Source organism: Cetorhinus maximus, chromosome 7 (genome assembly GCF_964194155.1).
Source record: "Cetorhinus maximus chromosome 7, sCetMax3.hap1.1, whole genome shotgun sequence".
Taxonomy (NCBI): Eukaryota; Metazoa; Chordata; class Chondrichthyes; order Lamniformes; family Cetorhinidae; genus Cetorhinus; species Cetorhinus maximus.
The window spans coordinates 42,605,280-42,624,380 of record NC_135885.1 but is presented as its reverse complement, the minus strand read 5'-3'; positions in this window follow the sequence as shown (position 1 = coordinate 42,624,380).

Sequence of the window (19,101 nt, the reverse complement as noted above, 5' to 3'; positions counted from 1 at the left end):
CCAGCAGCAGTCACCATTATCCCAGTGGTGCTACAATCCATTAGAGCTGCCAGCCTCTGATTGGCTGGCAGTTCTCTGTGGGTGGGACCTCCACTTAGGGCCCTTGATCCCAGGGAAGGTCCTCATCTGTCCAGTTAATTTGGGGGAGCATTCCCAAGATGAGGTGATACAGAGCTCTTGTCTATTCTGTAGCTGGCAGGCAGGACTCCATTTCCTCCATTAAATACCGCTCAGGTTTTTTTGTATTTTTGGTTCACAGCATGTGGGCATCACTGGCTAGGCCAGCATTTATAACCCATCCTAATTACCCTTAAGAAGGTGGTGGTGAGCTGCCTTCTTGAACCACTGTAGTCCACGTGGTGTAGGTACCCCCACAGATCTGTTGGGGCATGGGTAGGGGGGTGGGGTGGGTGGGTGGGGGCGGCTGGTGTTGTGAGTTCCAGGATTTTGACCCAGCGACAGTGAACAAACGGTGATATATTTCCAAGTTGGGATGGTGTGTGGCTTGGGTGGGAACTTCCAGGTGGTGGTGTTCCCATGTGTCTGCTGCCATGTCTTTCTAGATAGTAGTAGTTGTGGGTTTGGAAGGTGCAGTCTAAGGAGCCTTAGTGAGTTCCTGCAGTAGATGGTACACATTGCTGCCACTGTGTGTTGGTGGTGGAGGTGGAGGGAGTGTATGTTTGTGGATGGGGTGCCAATCAAGCAGGCTGCTTTGTACTGGATAGTCAAACTTCTTAAGTGTTGTTGGAGCTGCACTCATCCAGGCAAGTGGAGAGTATTCCATCACACTCCTGACTTGCGCCTTGTAGATGGTGGGCAGGTTTTGGGGAGTCAGGAGGTGAGTTACTCGCCGCAGGATGCCTAGCCTCTGTAGCCACAGTATTTATATGACTAGTCCAGTTCAGTTCCTGGTCAATAGTAACCCGCAGGATGTTGATAGTGGGGGATTCGGCAATGGTAATGCCATTGAATATCAAGGGGCAATGGTTAGATTATTTCTTGTTTAAGATGGTCATTGCCTGACACTCGTGTGGCACGAATGTTACATGCCACTTGTCAGCCCAAGCCTAGATGTTGTTGCTGCATTTGAACATGGACTGCTTCAGTACCTGAGGAGTCGCGAATGGTGCTGAACATTGTGCAATCATCAGCGAACATCCTCACTTCTGACCTTATGATGGAAGGAAGGTCATTGATGATGAAGCTGAAGATGGTTTGGCCTAGGACACTATCCTGAGGAACTCCTGCAGTGATGTCCTGGAACTGAGATGATTGACCTCCAACAACCACAACCATCTTCCTTTGTGCTAGGTATGACTCCAATCAGCAGAGAGGTTTCCCCCAAATCCTTTAGACTCCAGTTTTACTAGGGTTCCTTGATGCCACACTCAGTCAAATGTTGTCTTGATGTCAAGGGTGGTCACTCTCACCTCACCTCTGGAGTTTAGTTGTTTTGTCCATGTTTGAATTAAGGCTGTAATGAGGTCAGGTGCTGAGTGACTCTGGTGAAACCCAAGCTGAGCGTCGGTGAGCAGGTTATTGCTAAACAAGTGCCGTCTGAGAACACTGCTGATGATCTCTTCCATCACTTTACTGATGATTGAGAGTAAACTGATGGGGTGATAATTGACTGCGTTGGGTTTGTCGTGTTTTTTCTGTACAGGACATGCCTGGGCAATTTTCCACATTGCCGGGTAGAAGTCAGTGTTGTAGCTGTACCGGAACAGGTTAGCCATTGTCACAGCAAGATCTGGAGCACAAGTCCTCAGTACCATCGTCGGATTATTGCCAGGGCCCATAGCCTTTGCAGTATCCAGAGCCTTCAACCGTTTCTTAATATCACACGGAGTGAATTGAATTGGCTGAAGACTGGCATCTGCAATTCTGGGGACCTCCAGAGGAGGTCAAGATGGATCATCCGCTCGGCATTTCTGGCCGAAGATTGTAGCAAATGCTTCAGTCTTACATTTTGCAATAATGTGCTGGGTTCGCCCATCATTGAGGATGGGGATATTCGTGGAGCCTCCTCCTCCAGTGAGTTGTTTAATTGTCCTCCACCATTCACATCTAGATGTGGTAGGACTGCAGAGCTTAGATCTGATCCGTTGGTTGTGGGATCGCTTAGCTCTGTCTATCACATGTTGCTTAGGCTGTTTGACACGAATGTAGTCCTGTGTTGTAGACTCAACAGGTTGATGCCTCATTTTTAGATATGTCTGGTGCTGCTCCTCGCATGCCCTCCTGCACTCTTCATCGAAATAGGGTTGATCCCCTGGCTTGATGATAATGGTAGAGTGGGGGATATCCCGGGCCATGAGATTACAGATTGTGGTTGCATACAGTTCTGCTGCTGCTGATGGCCCAGAGCACCTTATGGATGCCCAATCTTGAGCTGCTAGATCTGTTTGAAAACTATCCCATTTAGCATGGTGGTAGTTACACACAACATGATGGATGGTATTCTCAATGTGAAGACAGGACTTAATCTCCACAAGGTCTTTGCAGTGGTCATTCCTAACAATAATGTCGTGCACAGATGCATCTGTGATGGGCAGATTGGTGAGGACGAGGTCAAGCATGATTTTCCCTCTTGTTGGTTCCCTCGCCACCTGCCGCATACCAAGTCTAGCAGGTTTGTCCTTTCGGGCTCGGCCAGCTTGGTCAGTAGCAGAGCTACTGAGCTACTCTTGGTGATGGACGTTGAAGTCCCCCATCCAGAGTACATTCTGCGTCCTTGCCCCCCTCAGTGCTTCCTCAAAGTGGTGTTCAACATGAAGGAGCACTGATTCATCAGCTGAGGGGAGAAGGGGAGCGGTACATGGTAATCACCAGGAGGTTACCTTGTCCATGTTTGACCTGATGCCATGATACTTCATGGGGCCCAGAGTTGATGTCGAGAACTCCCAGTGCAACTCCCCCCGACTATACCACTGTGCCGCCACCTCTGCTGGGTCTGTCCTGCTGGTGGGAAAGGACATACCCAGGGATGGTATTCGTGGAGCCTGGGACATTACCTGTAAGGTATGATTCCATGAGGATGACTATGTTAGGCTGTTGCTTGACTAGCCCGTGAGACAGTTCTCCAAATTTTGGTACAAGCCTCCAGATATTTGTAAGGAGGACTTTGCAGGGTCGACAGGACTGACTTTGCCGTTGTCGTTTCCGGTGCCTAGGTCGATGACGGGTGATCTGTCCAGTTCCATTCCTTATAGACGTTCTAGCAATTTTGATACAACTGAATGGCTTGCTAGGCCATTTTAGGGAATTTAACATACATAAAATCAGATTCTATTTTGATCTTCCAGATAAGGGAATCAAGCGCTGTGCAAAACAAGCTGCTTATTCGCTATTGCCATGCTACTTTGTGCTACTATCCAAGACAAGTTATTTGGTGGGTTCAGAGTAAGGGAGGAAGTAATCAAGTCTAAAACAGGGTTAAAGTGAATGTATGTGAATGCATGGAGTGTAGTTAATAAGATTGGTGAGTTACAGACGCAGTTTGCCATGTGGAAATATGATGTAGCTATAAAGGAGATCTGGCTCAAAGAAGGGCAGGACTGAGTGTTACATATTCCTGGATACAAGGTGTTCAGAAAAGATAGGAATGGAAGAAAAGGGGGAGGATGAGAGAGGGTTTTAATTAAGGAGGGTAGTGCAGTGCTGGAAAAAGGATAACCCAGAGGCGTCAAGTACAGCATCTATTTGGCTAGAGCAAAGGAACAAAAAAAGTGCAATTACATTGCTCAGTATAGTCTACAGGTCACCAACTCGTGGAAAGGATATAGAGGAACAAATTTGCAAGGAAATTACAAACAGCTGCAAGAATTATAGAGTTGTAATAATGGGGAACTTTAATTATCTGAAGGTAGGCCGGCATTTTCCATCCCCGTCGTGGCGGGACCTGCCGTGGGAAATTCAGCAGCCCAGTCAAAAGTCCATTGTCTTTTGGCGGGATCAGACGATCCTGGTGGTGGGCGGGGCTGGAAAACCCCACCCATAGATTGGGATGGTATTAGCATAAAGCTCAGAGAGGGGTAAGAGTTCCTAAAGTGTGTTCAGAACATTTTTCTACAGCAGTATGTTCCCAGTCCAATGAGAAAGGAGGCACTGCTAGACCTTGTTCTTGTGAGTGAGGTGGGTCTGGTGGATCAAGTGTCAGTAGGGGAACCTTTAGGGGACAGAGATCATTATATCATAAGGTTTAGGTCGGCTATGAAAAAGGACAAAGAACAATCTGGAATAAGAATAATTAAGCCAACTTCAATGGAGTAAGAATAGATCTGGGCTGAATAAATTGGAATCAAAGGCCGGCAGGAAAAATGGTAGTTGAACAATGGGCCACCTTTAAAGAAGAGAGATTTTGGACAGAGTCAATGTACATTCCCTCAAAGGGGAAAGGTTGGACAAACAAATCCAGAACTCCCTGGATGACAAAAGAGATAGAAATTAAGATGAAGAAGGAAAAGTGCGTTTATGACAGGTGGATAATACAACCAAGAACCAGGCTGAATATAGAAGGTTCAGAGGAGAAGTGAAAAAACAAATAAGAGGAGCAAAGAGAGAGTATGAAAGGAGACTGGCAGCTAACACAAAAGGGAGCCCCAAAGTCATTGTTAGGCATATAAATAGTAAAAGAGTGGTAAAAGGAAGAGTATGGCTGATTAGGGATCAAAAAGGGGATTTATGCATGGAGACAGAGGACATAGCTTAGGTATTAAATGAATACTCTCCATCTGTCTTTACCAAAGAAGAAGATGCTACCCAGTTCATGGTGAAAGAGGAAGTAATTAATACACTAGGAAGGTTTAACATTGATAAGGAGGTGGTATTGGATAGGCTGGTATTGAATAGGATAAGTTGATATAGCACCAGGACCAGAAGAGATAAATCCAAGGAACTGAGTGAAGTGAGAGTGGGAACTGCGGAGGCACTGACCATAATTTTCCAGTCTTCCTTAGACTCGGGGTTGGCGCCAGAGGACTGGATAATTGCAAATGTTACACCCTTGTTCAAAAAAAGGGTGTAAAGAGAAGCCTAGCAACTACAGGCCAGTCGGTTTAACTTCGGTGATGGTAAAACTTCTAGAAACAATAGTTCGGGACCAAATTACTCGCCACGTGGAAAAATGTGGCTTAATTAAGAAAAGTCAGCATAGATTTGTTATGGGAAAATCATGTTTAATTAACCTCCTGGAGTTTTTTGAAGATGTAACAGAGAGAGTTTATGAGGGTAATGACATTGATGTGGTGCACCTGGACTTCTAAAAGGCATTTGATACAATGCCGCACAACAGACTTGTGAGCAAAGTTATTGCTCATAGAATAAAAGGGACAGTAGCAACATGGATACAAAATTGGCTGAGTGACAGGAAATAAGAGTAGTGGCCAATGGGTGTTTTTCAGGCTGGAGGAAAGTTTGCAGTTGTTGTGACTTGTGAATCACACTTGCACTCTTGTTGCGGGGTGACCGAGTTGGTACTTTAGATAGAGTAGTTCTGCAGACACTTCTTAGGTGGAACATGTTCTGTTTATTTACAAGGTACTCAGCAGCTACACGTGTGTTTCCACACCAAACTCTATCTACATACTTCTGCTGCTCACTTGCAGACTACTGACTTCCTACTAACTGACGTCTAACTACAGTTAGCCTGCACTACTCCTCTATTGGTTATACAAGATCATGTGATCTTCAATTATAACAACCTTCTTAAAGATATACAACACATTAGATAAAATCATAGTTACCACATCCCCCCTCCTTTACTCGGAAACATATTTTTACATTTACAATTACAATATTTTCAAAATAGCAAATTATTTACACTGATAAGTAATTTACAAATTCAAATCTTTCAGGAGGTTTCCTTTGGCATGTAGAACGTCTCAGGTCTACAACTTCAGAAGCTTTGTTAGGAACCTCATTTTCCGGGGTTGTCTGAACATCACGTTCTTTGGCGGGTACCTGCAGCTTTATTTGCTCAATTCTTGTAGGTACAACCAGCACTTCAGACACATCTGTACTAGGTTGAGTTCTTCCAACAGGAAACGTTGACTAGGTCGTGAACACTGGTGGAATAATTTCCTGATGATTTGTCTCTCTCTTCCTCAAATGCTCCACATGTCTCCATATGACTCGGCCTTCCACCTTCACGTGGTAACACAGAGGTCCAGTCCCTGCACTTATTTCACCTGGTAACCACTTTGGTCCTTCTCCGAAGTCCTTCACATATACCATCTCTCCCATGGTAAATTTCTTTTCACGACTATGCCAGTCATGTCTAGTTTTCTGACTTCCCTGACTCCTTTCTCCTTAAATTTGGCATTATTAAGCCCGTTCTGAGATGGTATTTCATTAATAATTCCGTAGGTGTGACAACGGTTATTGTATGAGGGGTGGTCCTATAATGAAAAAGAAAGCGTGCTAGCTTTGTTGCTAAGGAACCTCCAGTTAACTTTTTCATGCCAGACTTGAACATTTGAACTGCTCTTTCAGCCAATCCGTTTGAAGAAGGGTGGTACGGCAAAGTTTTCACATGAGTTATATTGTTGAGGCTGATAAACCATTGAAACTTAGCGCTCATAGATACTGGGCCATTATCTGATACAACCACTTCTGGTAGTCCATTAATTGCAAAATTTTGACGTAGCTTCTCTATTGTAGCAGAAAACATTGGTGACTTCACCTCACATATATGTCCATCCATTTTGAGTGTGCATCTACAATGAGCAAAAACATTGTTCCCATGAAAGGCCTCACATAGTCAATGTGTAATCGTACCCATGGTCTTTCTGGCCACTCCCAAGGGTGTAATGGAGCTGTTGAAGGTAACTTTTGCAACTGCTGACACTCCACACAATTTTTCACTAAGCTCTCTATTTCTCCATCCATTCCAGGCCACCATAGATAGCTGTGTGCTATGGTATTCATTCGGGATATTCCCAGATGTGTGCCGTGTAGTTCAATTAACAATGGCTTTCTTCCCTTTGGAGGAACTATCACTTGTGCTCCCCTCAATAATATGCCATCCTGGCTGGTTATTTCATGTCTTCTGTTAAAATATGGTTTAATTTTGTCAGATACAGGCTCTTGTGACCAACCATAAAGCAGTTGTTCTCATACTTGAGATAGGACTGGGTCCCTACTTGTCCAGTCTCTGATTTGTCTAGCACCTACCAGTGATTAACCTAAAAAATTTAACAATACCACAGTGGAACTGGGACATCTTCTTCATAATTTTCTTGTAAAGGTGAACGACTAAGTGCATTGGTGTTTGCAATTTGATTTCCAGGCCTATGGACAAAAGTATATTTGCATGCTGCCAGGATCAATGCCCATCGTTGTACTCTTGCTGAGGCTATGGGTGGTATAGCCTTGTCCTTGCTGAACAATCCGAGCAATGGTTTGTGATCAGAAACAATAATAAAATGACAGCCGTGTACATACTGGTGAAATTTCTTGACACCAATGATGATTGACAGGCCTTCTTTTACTATCTGTGAGTATCCCTTTTCTGCTGAGGCGAGCGTTCTTAACACTTATCCTATAGGCCGTTCCGTGCCATCATCCATCCAATGGGAGAGCACTGCTCCCACTCCATAGGGAGATACGTCACATGTCAACGCCAATTCTTTCCTCTGGTCAAAATGTACTAATAGGTAGGATGAGTGTAACAATTGTTTCACCTTAGTGAAAGCTTCTTTATGGGGTGCCTCCCAAGACCAACGTTGGTTCTTCTTGAGTAGAGAATGCGGGGATGCCAGTTCTGAGAACACATTGGGTAGGAATCGCCCATAATAATTGATCATTCCCAAGAACGATTTGAGCTCTGAGGCATTCTTTGGCGTAGGTGCCTCTCTTATGGCTCTCTTTTTCCTCAACCGAGTGGAGGCCCTGTGAATCTACCCGGTGACCCAAATAGATTACCTCCCTCACTTGGAACGTGCACTTTTCTTTTTTTAAATGCACTCCAGCCTGCAAGAAACATTTTAAGATTTCTTCTAAGTTCACCAAATGCTCTTTTTCAGTGAGTCCTGTCACCAGAACATGATTTAAATAGACTATAACCTGGGGCAGTCCCTGCAGTAAACTTTCGATTGTTCTCTGGAAGATGGTGCAAGCTGAGGAGAAACCGAAAGGTAATTGAGTATATTGGTACAAACCCTTGTGGGCATTAATTGTGACAAATTCCTGGGAGGCCTTCTCTAACTCTAATTGCTGATAAGCATGACTCATATCAAGCTTCATGTAGGCGGTTCCACTTGCCAGCCTTGCATATAGGTCTTCGATTTTTGGTAAGGGGTGTCTGTCCAGTTTAGCCACTTTGTTAACTATCAATTTGTAATCTCCACAAATTCAGATGCTTTGGTTGGGTTTAAGTACAGGGACTATTGGCACTGCCCACTCTGAGAACTGCACAGGTTGTATAACGCCCAGTTTCTCTAATCTGTCCGGTTCGGTGTCAACCTTTTCCCGCAATGCATAAGGTACTGGTCTTGCCCTCATGAATCGCGGCGTTGCCTTTGGGTCGACATGAATTTTTGCTTGCAGCCCCTGGATCTTCCCAAGTTCATCCATGAAGACTGAGACATATTTTTGTAGTAGCCCTGGTATCCCACTTGCTCTTAGCTGGAAAATTTCAGCCCATTCTAAAATAATTTCCTTTCACCAGTTTAGTCCCAGTAGACTTGGCCCTTCACCTGCTACCACCATCAAGGGTAGCTTTGCTAATTGGCTTCCGCAATGGACAGTAACTCTACTTACGCCTTTCACTTGGGCGTGTTCTCCCGTGTATGTCCTTAATTTGGCAGCAGTTTCTTCTAAATTTAGGTTATGTTCTCCATTCTTCAAACATCGGAAGGTATGCTCACCAATCACTGTAGTGGAAGCTCCTGTGTCCAGTTTCATACGAATAGGTCTGACACAGGACATCCACAGCGGAGGTGGAGGCAGTCTGCTGACTGTTACGCCCTGTCTGTGATGACCTTGGCGGGCGTCCTCTGGAGGGCCAAGACCTGGAGGGCCCTGACCTGCTTTCGGGGTCCTGCTGTGTGGCAGTGGCACCCGGCTCGGCCTGTGGAGCTGGAGCTGCAGAGGTCACAGGAAAAGGGGATTCAGATGGGCCAGACACTCCTGGAGTCAGCTGGATGGATGGCCCTGGGGGGATACACCTGCTGATCCTCCTCCCTACGGGTGCGCAAGGGCCCCTGGCTGACTCCATAAGGAGAAGGAGTAGCCAGAGTGAGATCAAGCTGCTGCGCATCCCTCTCGTGTACACACTGTTGGAGGCCAACTATGGTATCAGCAATGGAGTTCATTCCTGCACTGCTGTGTGGGCTGACGTCCTGGAACAAGGTCTCTGAGGTTGTGTTGACTTCAGTGTGTTGGCATGCCGGTGCTATGACCTCAGCCTGAAAGTGGACGGAATCCTCCATTGTGCCTTGCAATCTGAGGAGTGCAGCACACATCCTTCTTGATGTTTCCGAGCCTGCCTTTGCAGCTCCAACAACTGTGACTTGACTGGGCACAGAGGCTCGTTATTTGACTTGGACTCAGCAAATTTCTGGCCTCCAGCTGTCCTCCGAGTGCTGGACACCTGGGAAATCCGTGCCACTGTCTGCTGCAGATCAGACAGTGTGATGTGCTCACCAGATTGTGATCCCGTGTCTAATCTAAAGCTAGGTCCCATTGAGGTGTGTGTCTCTGCTCTGGCAGAGGGTGTGGGTGAACGCTGTGACATGACTTCAAAGAGAGTTTCAGCAGATTCCTCTTCAGAGATCCGTTCACGGCTCTGGATCATGGATTCCTTCAGCTGTTTCCCAGATGTGCCTGCGAAAGCAAGGAGAGATAATTAGTGCATGGCAGTGACCTGTGAAACAGGACACATCACTCACATCATAATTGTCTGATGTATGTTGCAATGCTGGATCCTCACTTGGTAGAGCACCACTGACCTCACCATCAGCACAGAAATGGTCCAGATCCTCACCAGCTCACTGGATGGCTCTATTTTCAAAGTCCATGAGGACCATGATTTCAGGCATTCCTCCATTGGGCTGCGACCTCTCTTGTTGTGCGCCAGCTTGTCCTGCATGAATAGAGATGGAGGGAGTGTAAACAGGACACCTGCCAGACCAGAAATTTAATGACTTTTGAAATGAAATTTAATGACCTGCCTGGCATGAGTGGGTGGTGAGTGGTCCTACGGACAGTTTGAGGACAATGAAGGTGTGTGAGAGAGCGAATGGTGATGTCCCTTAAATTGGCAATGAGTGAAGGTCTTGTGGATGTATGATGGGTTTGTGCATGTGTGAGTGCTTGAGTGGAGATTGATGAGGAGATCATACATCCTCTTGCGGCACTGGGTAGCTGTCCTCTTTTGAAGGGCATTGGCACTAACCACCGCTGCCACTGCTTCCCAAGCCAGATTAGTGAGGTTGCTGCCCATCTTGCGGCCAGGGCGGGCATAGAGGACATCCCAGCAAGCCTCCGCTGCATCCAAAAGGCGCTCAAGGGAACCTGGGGGCTGCAGTCTTTTTGCCTTTCAGGGCCATGTCTTCCTTGCAGCAGCCGTGGGCTGGAAGCACTGAGATGTTTGTTTGCAGCTGGACATCAAATATGGCGCTCAGCGTGAGGAAGCGGTGGGGTCCACTGGTGGTCGAATGAGAGACTGTCTGCCATGGAAACGGTGTGTTCCACAAGAATGCATAATTAATGCGGCGGGTTTGCGCCCATTGTGTGATATTTTACACTAGGTTGCAGCCAACGGCTTCTCAAATAGCTCTGTGTATGTATAAAGGCTCATACTTTTTCATCTCCCTCTTAGGAAAGTCATTAAATTTCTTTTGGCTTACATCTACATCCGTAGGACATTGGTGCTGCTGTTGATGGCCTCAGCCACCCCTCGCCAAATTCTGAATGGCGTAGTCTTCCTGAAATGGGGGAAACACTCTTTCTCACTTCCTGCAGCAGCTGCTCAACCACATCATTAAAAACTGCATGCCATTTTCTGCCTAGCATTCCTGGCTGACATGGTGATTGATTACAATACAGCTAAAAAAATATTTCCTTGGCAATTCAGCTTTAAAAATAATCTATTGGCAAAAATAATTTCTCTGCAGCATGTCAAGATATTTGGCTATATGTCACAGGCTTCCAAAATCTTTAATTTTTCTTGGGCTACAATGTTTCCTTCACAGGCTTTTGCAGTGCATATTCAGCAAAATAACACCGTCACTATGGGAGATGTCAGCAGAGTTGGTCAGCTGAGAAAAAGGAGAACTGGTTTTTTTTCCCAAAAATATACTTCATTCACAAAACTTCTAAAAGCACTGTTCAAATCTGACAATACATAAAGTGCAATACAGATCGGTTTCTTTCAATAGGGTACCTGAGGTGTCTCACTACTCTTGTACATTGTAAATATAACCTGTAAAGGCAATTACGTTTCATGTCAAACATTCTCTGGTGCATACAGCTCAAGGGGTTTTACATGGTTTGAGCCCCTTGGTATGTTATGGTGGGGGGCCTTAGACAGTTGCCTTTCCCAATTGAGCCTTTACAGCAGCTTCTCCAAGCTTAAGTCTGTCCCTCAGCACGTAGCCCTGGACCTTGGAATGTGCCAGACTCCAATACTTCGTCATCAACAGCTCTTTGCACTGGAAGACCAGCAAGTATTGGGCAGACCAGAGAGCATCTTTCACTGGTCCTCAGCAGCAAATGATGTTTATCCAGCCCATAGAGCACCAAGTCCTGTGTTATGGAGCTGCTTAGGGTGAACCACAACAAATACTTTGCATTTCTCTCCAGATCTTCTTTGCAAAGGCGCATTCAGAAGAAGGTAGGCAACGGTCTCTCCCCCACCACAGGTGCCTCAAGTGTGGCATGCAGAGGCAGTGAGACTCTGAACATGCAGAAAGGATATGACACAGAGGGCCCTTCTCACTACCAGCTAAGTTACATCATTATGCTTGTTTGCAAGTTTTGGTGATGAGGCATTACGTCAAATGACTTTGACAGTTGGTTCAGGGAATCATCTTACAGGATCCACAATATCATTTTCTTGCGGGCTTCAAGGACATTACATGCGGACCACTACCTGATGTACTTGTGGTCAAAGGTGTTTTTATGTATAGACTTTTCCATGAGGGTCAGGTGCTACGGCATGGTCCAACTAACTGGAGTGTTCCATGGCAAGGTGGCCAGGCCCCATCCTTCGCAACACCGGGGACAGATAGCAACGCAGCACGTAAGAAAGGAGAACCAGCACCAAATTGCACTTGAACTGACAGAGAAAGGCTCATCAATAACAAGACAAGTAAAAGATGGAAGTGGTCAGTTAATCCAGCGCCAACTGAGACAGCTCAAATTCCCAGGAGTAAGCCTAGCAGTTGTTCAGTCCTGAACTCCAGATCAAATTTTTCTATTTTGCTGCTGACTCTCAGTGGTGGAGTATTTACATGTCTAATGGGGTATGTAATTAAAGCCTCAAAAATCATGCTCCTCCTACCTTCAAGTTGTGTGACTTTCCCTAGATAAATGACATTACCTGTATCAGTAAAAAAATTGTAGTTTGCACTTAAACTGAAGTGTGAATTTTCCTAAAGACAATGTTAACTTGGTTCATTTAGTTAACAGTATTGATTTATTTTTCAATTTTGCCTTTAAATTTTATCATTTTATATTTTAAATTCCATTTAAGCACCCTAAAATGGCAGCATGTTTATTCTCTTGGGAATTATTTTATTCTTGTCAGAGGTGAGGTTAAAATCAGTTTAAATCAAATAAATTCCCCAGTTTGGCAAGAATCTAGACACTCCATTTGTAGATTGTTGCAACGCACCAAGAAGTGATTTTATTATGCTAATATCTGCAAATCCACTTTCTCTGTCTCCTATAGAACTGTCCTTGATAAGTTAGGTTCCAGCTGGTGTATTGTGGCCAACATTGGCACAACATTTAGTAAATGTCACAGCCTGTGAGAGAGTGCAGAGGAGATTTACAAGAACGGTACCAGAGACGAAAGGTTTCAGGAGGGGCAAGTGAAACTGGAGTTGTTTTCTTACAGAGGAGATATAATAAGTGTTCAAAATCTTAAGTTTTGATTGAGTAATTAAGGAAAAACTATTTCCAGTGACAAATGGGTTGACAACCAGGACACAGATTTAAGGTCATTTAAGGCAAAAGAACCAAAAGTGACATGAGAAAAAATATGGTAGGATGTTTGTGGTCGGGACCAAGATGATAGTTTTTGTCTTCCCAAGGTTAAACTGGAGGAAATTGTGGATCATCCAGGACTGGATATCAGACAAGCAGACTGACAGCACAGACACAGCGGAGGCATTGAGAGAGGCGTGGATAGAAATGAATGTCGTCAATGTATTTATTTGTACTGACACCACGGCTGGATTTTCTGGCCCCTTTGTGGCGGGACCCGTCACGGGAGAATCAGCAGCCCAGCCAAAACTCCATTGACTTTCAGCGGGGCCGGATGATCCTGGCAGCGGGCGGGGCCAAAAGAATCCCACCCCATGTCTTCAGATGATGTTGCCAATAGATGCAGGTGTGAGGGGTGGGGGTTGGGCAAGGATTTGATAGGTATAAGTACAATCAAGCAAGGGAAGTCCTACTCAGCTAGTCAACGGAGGTAAAGGGTGGGAGGAGAATGACAGGAGCAATTTTGAAAGGGAGGGAATGACTTACAATGTCAGAAAGCACAAGGGTGAGGAAAGAAGTTGGGTGGTCAGTAATTCAGTGGAAATAGAGTCAAGGAAGCAGGAGGTGAACCTCATGGAAAGGATGAGTTTGGAGTGGGCACGAGGGCATGTAGGAGAAGCTGGAAAAAGGTGCATGTTATAAGGTAGGGAACAGGGGAACTTTGTGGGGATGGGGGCGGCATATGGCTCGGTGAACAAGTAGTTTGGGGGAGGGGTTGGGACAGACATGGCAAAGACAGCTGGAAGAAACCATTCATGGCAAAATAATTAGAAATCCCAAGACAGGATACAGAGTAAATGACTATCATTTTTACCATAGAAAGCTGTTAGCAGCAGAGGGTGGCATTCTACTTTGGTGGTGGATTAGATCCATTAAGATCCATATATTGTTCCTTTCATCAAATAACATATAGGTTGTATGTATCCAAATCTGCATGACCGCATCAATATCACATCCTATAGCTGGATGTCAGGTACGCTGGAAGTTGCCATAAAGAATTTAACTTATGTCAGTCTATGATGGCATCCTTATTTAATAGGAGTAGGCCATTTGGCCCTTCTAGCCTGCTCTGCCATTCAACATGATCATGGCAGATCTTTCAACTCAATTCCATCTTCCCACACCATCCCCACATTCCTACTTCCCTTAGTACAGAAAAATTTATGGATCTCTGTCTTGAATATACCTAATGACAGCATCCACAACTCTCTGAGGCACAGAATTCCAAAGATCCACAGCCCCTTGTGTGAAGAAATTTCTCATGATCTCAATCCTAAATGGCTGACCATTTCTTCCATAATTATGACCCCATTTTTTAATTCCCCAGCCAGGGGAAACATTTTCTCAGCATTTACTCTATCAAGCCTTGTGAGAATTTTACATGTTTCTATTAGATCTCCTCTCATTCTTCTAAACTACCAGGAACATTGACCTAGTCTACGTAATCTCTCCTCATAGGACAATCCCCTCATCCCAGGAACCAGTCCAGTGAAACACCTCTGTTCTATCTGCAAACATGACCCTGAGCTTCCTGTCGCTTGACATTTCAATTCTCTACTTGCTCCCACACTGACCCTTCTGTCTTTGGCATGTTAAGTGTTCCAATGAAGCTCAAGCAAGCTCCAGGAGAAGCCCCTCCTCTTTTGACTCAATACTCTAGAGCCTTGTGGACTCAACATTGAAATCAACAGTTTTAGATCATGACCTCTGCCTCCATTTTTTTTTGCTGTCGGTTTATTTATTTTTTCACATTGTATTTGGACAGTTGTTATCCAGCCATTCACCTCATCTGGATACTTTTCTTTCTTTCTTACTTTACACATTATCACAAAACCTTCTGTCATTTGATCTCTCCTGCACTCCAAGCTATCAGACCTTCCCTTTTGTTCTTCCTTCCCCCCCTTTCACTTGTTCAAAGCCTATTGCAATTATCTTTCCTCAGTTCTCTTGAAGAGTCATTATTGACGTGAACCTTTAATTCTGTTGCTCTCCACAGATACTGCCTGACCTGAGTATTTCTAGCATTTGCTGTTTTTGTTTCAGATTTCAAGTATTTTGTTTTTGTACCAGTCTAGGGAACCTTTACAAAAACAGAATTACCTGGAAAAACTCAGCAGGTCCGGCAGCATCGGCGGAGAAGAAAACAGCCGACGCCTCGAGTCCCCATGACCCTTCGGCAGAACTAGGGAACCTTTGTTGCACTTCCTCTAAGGTAAGTATGTCCTTCCTTATGTAAGGAGACCAAAATTGCACACAGTACTCCAGGTACGGCCTCATCAATGCCCTGTTCAACTGTCATAAGACTCCTTTACTATTATATTCCATTCCTTTTGTAACAAAAGTTGATAAATTATTTGCCTTCCTAATTGCTTGCTGTATCTGCATGTTAACTTTCTGTAGCTCTTGTAGAAGTACACCCAGCTCTTTCTGAATGCAAATATTTCAGTCTCTCTATCCAAAAAATGTTCTTTTTTTAAAAAAAATTTTCCTACCAAAGTGGAGAATTTTACACTTTTGTGTCCTGAAGAATTTTACCATCGGATGAAGGGTCACCACACAGTAAGCAAAAGGGAAGGATCATGCAGGCACAGAAGTTGATGTCAAAGATGAGTTTCCAACTGCACTGGAACTCCAGCAAGAAGGCAAACAGCCTACATAGAGTGGAAATGCAGTTCAAACAATTTATTACCCCAGCACTGTTAGGTATGCTCTAAATTTATTTTTCCCACTTGGTGCTTCACTTCAGATTATGTCGGTTAAGTTTTCCTTTGAGGTTCTACTCTAATGGGGAAGGGAAAAGAACTGGCTGGCTAATAAGTGTCTCTGAAGGCTCCTGGAATGAAGGTGACTCTTTATCTTTATTAACCGAAGTAGAGAAAACAGAGCACATTGGAAGGGAAGGATCCACTGGTTGAATTGGTAGTCCAAAGTGGAAAGGCTAAAGGTGCTGTGAAAGGGCAGAGGATGGTGGAGACTTGGTTAGAAAAGAAAAGGATTAAGGAAATGATGAAAGTTCATTGACACAAAAACTCTGATTCAGTCAAGTAGCCACTCTTTGCTAGGCTATTGGCGCAGATTGATTCAATTTAGCAAATGGGATATTCAAACCAATTAAAAAAGTTCAATTTAGCGGGCAAACAGGAATATTTGCAATCAGCAATGAAAAAATGTCACAAAAAGCAGTCAAATTACTTGAAATTTTTGAAATCCAATTATCTGAAACCACATATCAGATTGCACAGACAATTCCTTCATGCTACCTGCACAGTATTGGCCTACCCTTCTGTCTGACACCTTAGAAATAAGATGTGAAACCAAGGCCCCATCTGCATTCTCAGACAAATGTAAACGATCCCATGGTATTATTTCAATAACAGAGAAGGGGAGTTCTCTTGCATGTCCTGGCCAATATTTATTCCTCAACGAATGTCACTCAAACATTATCTGGTCATTATCTCATTCCTGTTTGCAGGAACTTGCCGTGTGCGAATTAGCTGCTGTATTTCCTACATTACAATAGTGACTACACTTCAAAAGTACTTCATCAGCTGTAAAGCATTTTGGGTATATCCTGAAGGTGTGAAAGGTGCTTTCTCAATGCAAATCTTTCTTTCTCTAAGGTAGAATCAGGCAGGATTCAGATTGTTATCTGGTGGTTCCTTGCAGAAACATTCACTTTTTCCCACGCTAGTACACCATGGCTGTACTGTGCACTAGATACAGCAAACACTTAGGCTAACTGCCTACAATATCCTTCTTCGAAAGAACCGCTCTGATCCACAACCTCTACCATCTAGAAGAACAAGGATAGCATGGGACCGCCATCACCTCCCCGTCACATATAATCCTGATTTGGAAATATATTACCATTCTTTCATCATTGTTGGATAAAAATCCTGGAACTTTAGCCCTAACAGCATTGTGGGAGTACCTTCACCACACAAGCTGCAACAGTTTAAAAAGGCAGCTTACCTGTCCTTTCTCAAAGGCAACTAAGGATGGTCAATAATTGCTTATCGTGCCAGTGATGCCCTTAGCCCAAGAATGAATTTTAAAAAGTGCATGCATGTCTGAGAAATCAGCTGTAAGGGCAGATTGTGCTTGTTGGGATCTCTTACACCCACAGTTGAATACTCTGCAAAAGCATAAATATAGTCATGTGAAACAATAAAAACTCAAAGAAAAAGCTTGTTTGACAACATTGATAGGTTAATTTTAAGAATTTGAAACAGATTTCCCTACATTCATATGTGTGCAAGTTTAATTTCACCTCTTGTGTAATTCAGTTAAACATTACCTTACAGCAATTAAAGAGATATGTAAAGGCGTGATTTCCTTCATTGTATGAGTAATTCCATTTATAGTCATTTGGTTGTAGAGAACTTGAGTATTGCTGAAAAAAACTTTTTTGTTGAAGCTTTTCGTCTTGCACTCATTAGGACAATTTGGGAGAATACCAATGTTATACTGTATGAGAAGAGAGTGCTGATTGGTTGGCAAGTAGACTCTGATTGGTAGAGGTGTTGCCATGGAGAATACGCTAGTTGATGGACTGACAGTTAACTGCCAAGCATTGTTTGAAATTTCAACCAGGCAGCTTCATTCTGATTGGTCAAGGCATTGCCCTGAGGAATAAACCAGTGAATGGCTGTCACATTTTTTAGCTGAAATAGGTGCAATGTGTGTACATGTTCTTTCTGTTTGCAAAGAAAAGGGCCTTGTGCATTAATATATGTAGGTTCCAGTACGTGCAAATGCACCACACTGCGAGCCCGAAGGACGATCTTAAATCATTTGTCAGCATTATTCTTAGCACATTGAGGATTATTTAGCAAATGTTGTCCAATTGCAGAATCATATCTAACGTTGGACACTGTTTTGAGCTTTGCGAGCACGGACTGGTTGCATACTGTCTGTACCTTGCCTGTAGTGAACAGCGGAAGTGACATGCTGTTTGATATGATCTGCCAGTCTTTGGGGCGTATGGCCTACATACCTAGCATCACACTGGTATCATTTATACTGTGTAAATTTTCAAGTATTAAAGAACTGTACATAGATCTGTCAGCATGGAGGAAACATTGGGAATATTGACACAAGATAGAAGAATGTTATATTTTAATCGTTTGACAGTACAGAACTTTAATATTGCTGAAAAAAGAGACATGTCTTATCTTTTCATCTTGCACTCATCAGGACACTTGCAAGGATACCAAGGGGGGAGGTGGGAAACAACAATTTATACTGTACTTGAAGAGAGTGCTGATTGCTCTGGTCCTAGACTTTCCCCTTGTGGGAGAGTCTAGAACCAGAGGGCATAATCTCAGAGTAAGGGATTGCCCATTTAAGGCAGAGATGAGGAGGAATTTCTTCTCTCAGAGGGTAGTGAATCTGTGGAATTCTTTACACAGAGAGCTGTAGGGGCTGGGTCGTTAAGTATATTCAAGGCTGAGATAGACGGATTTTTAATCAGTAAGGGAATCAGGGGTTATGGGGAAAAGGCAGGAAAGTGGAGTTGAGGATTATCAGATCAGCCATGATCTCATTGAATGGCAGAGCAGACTCGATGGGCCAAATGGCCTACTCCTGCTCCTACGTCTTATGGTTGGCAAGTGGCATTGCCATGGAGAATGCACCATTGATGGTGACAGCTGACAGCTATTGGTATTCTTGCAAGTGGCCTGATGAGTGCAAGACAAAAAGCTTAGACATGTCTTTTTTTCAGCAGTACCCAGTTTTCTTTTTAGAAAATTATACTTTGAACCAAGTTGAGTGAAACAGATCAAGACTATGTTAAGCATGTTTTAACATTAATTAGTTTAACTCAAACCAGACCTATGCTAATTAATCACTAACTCATCTGAACTCCATCGCATCTCAGCTTATATG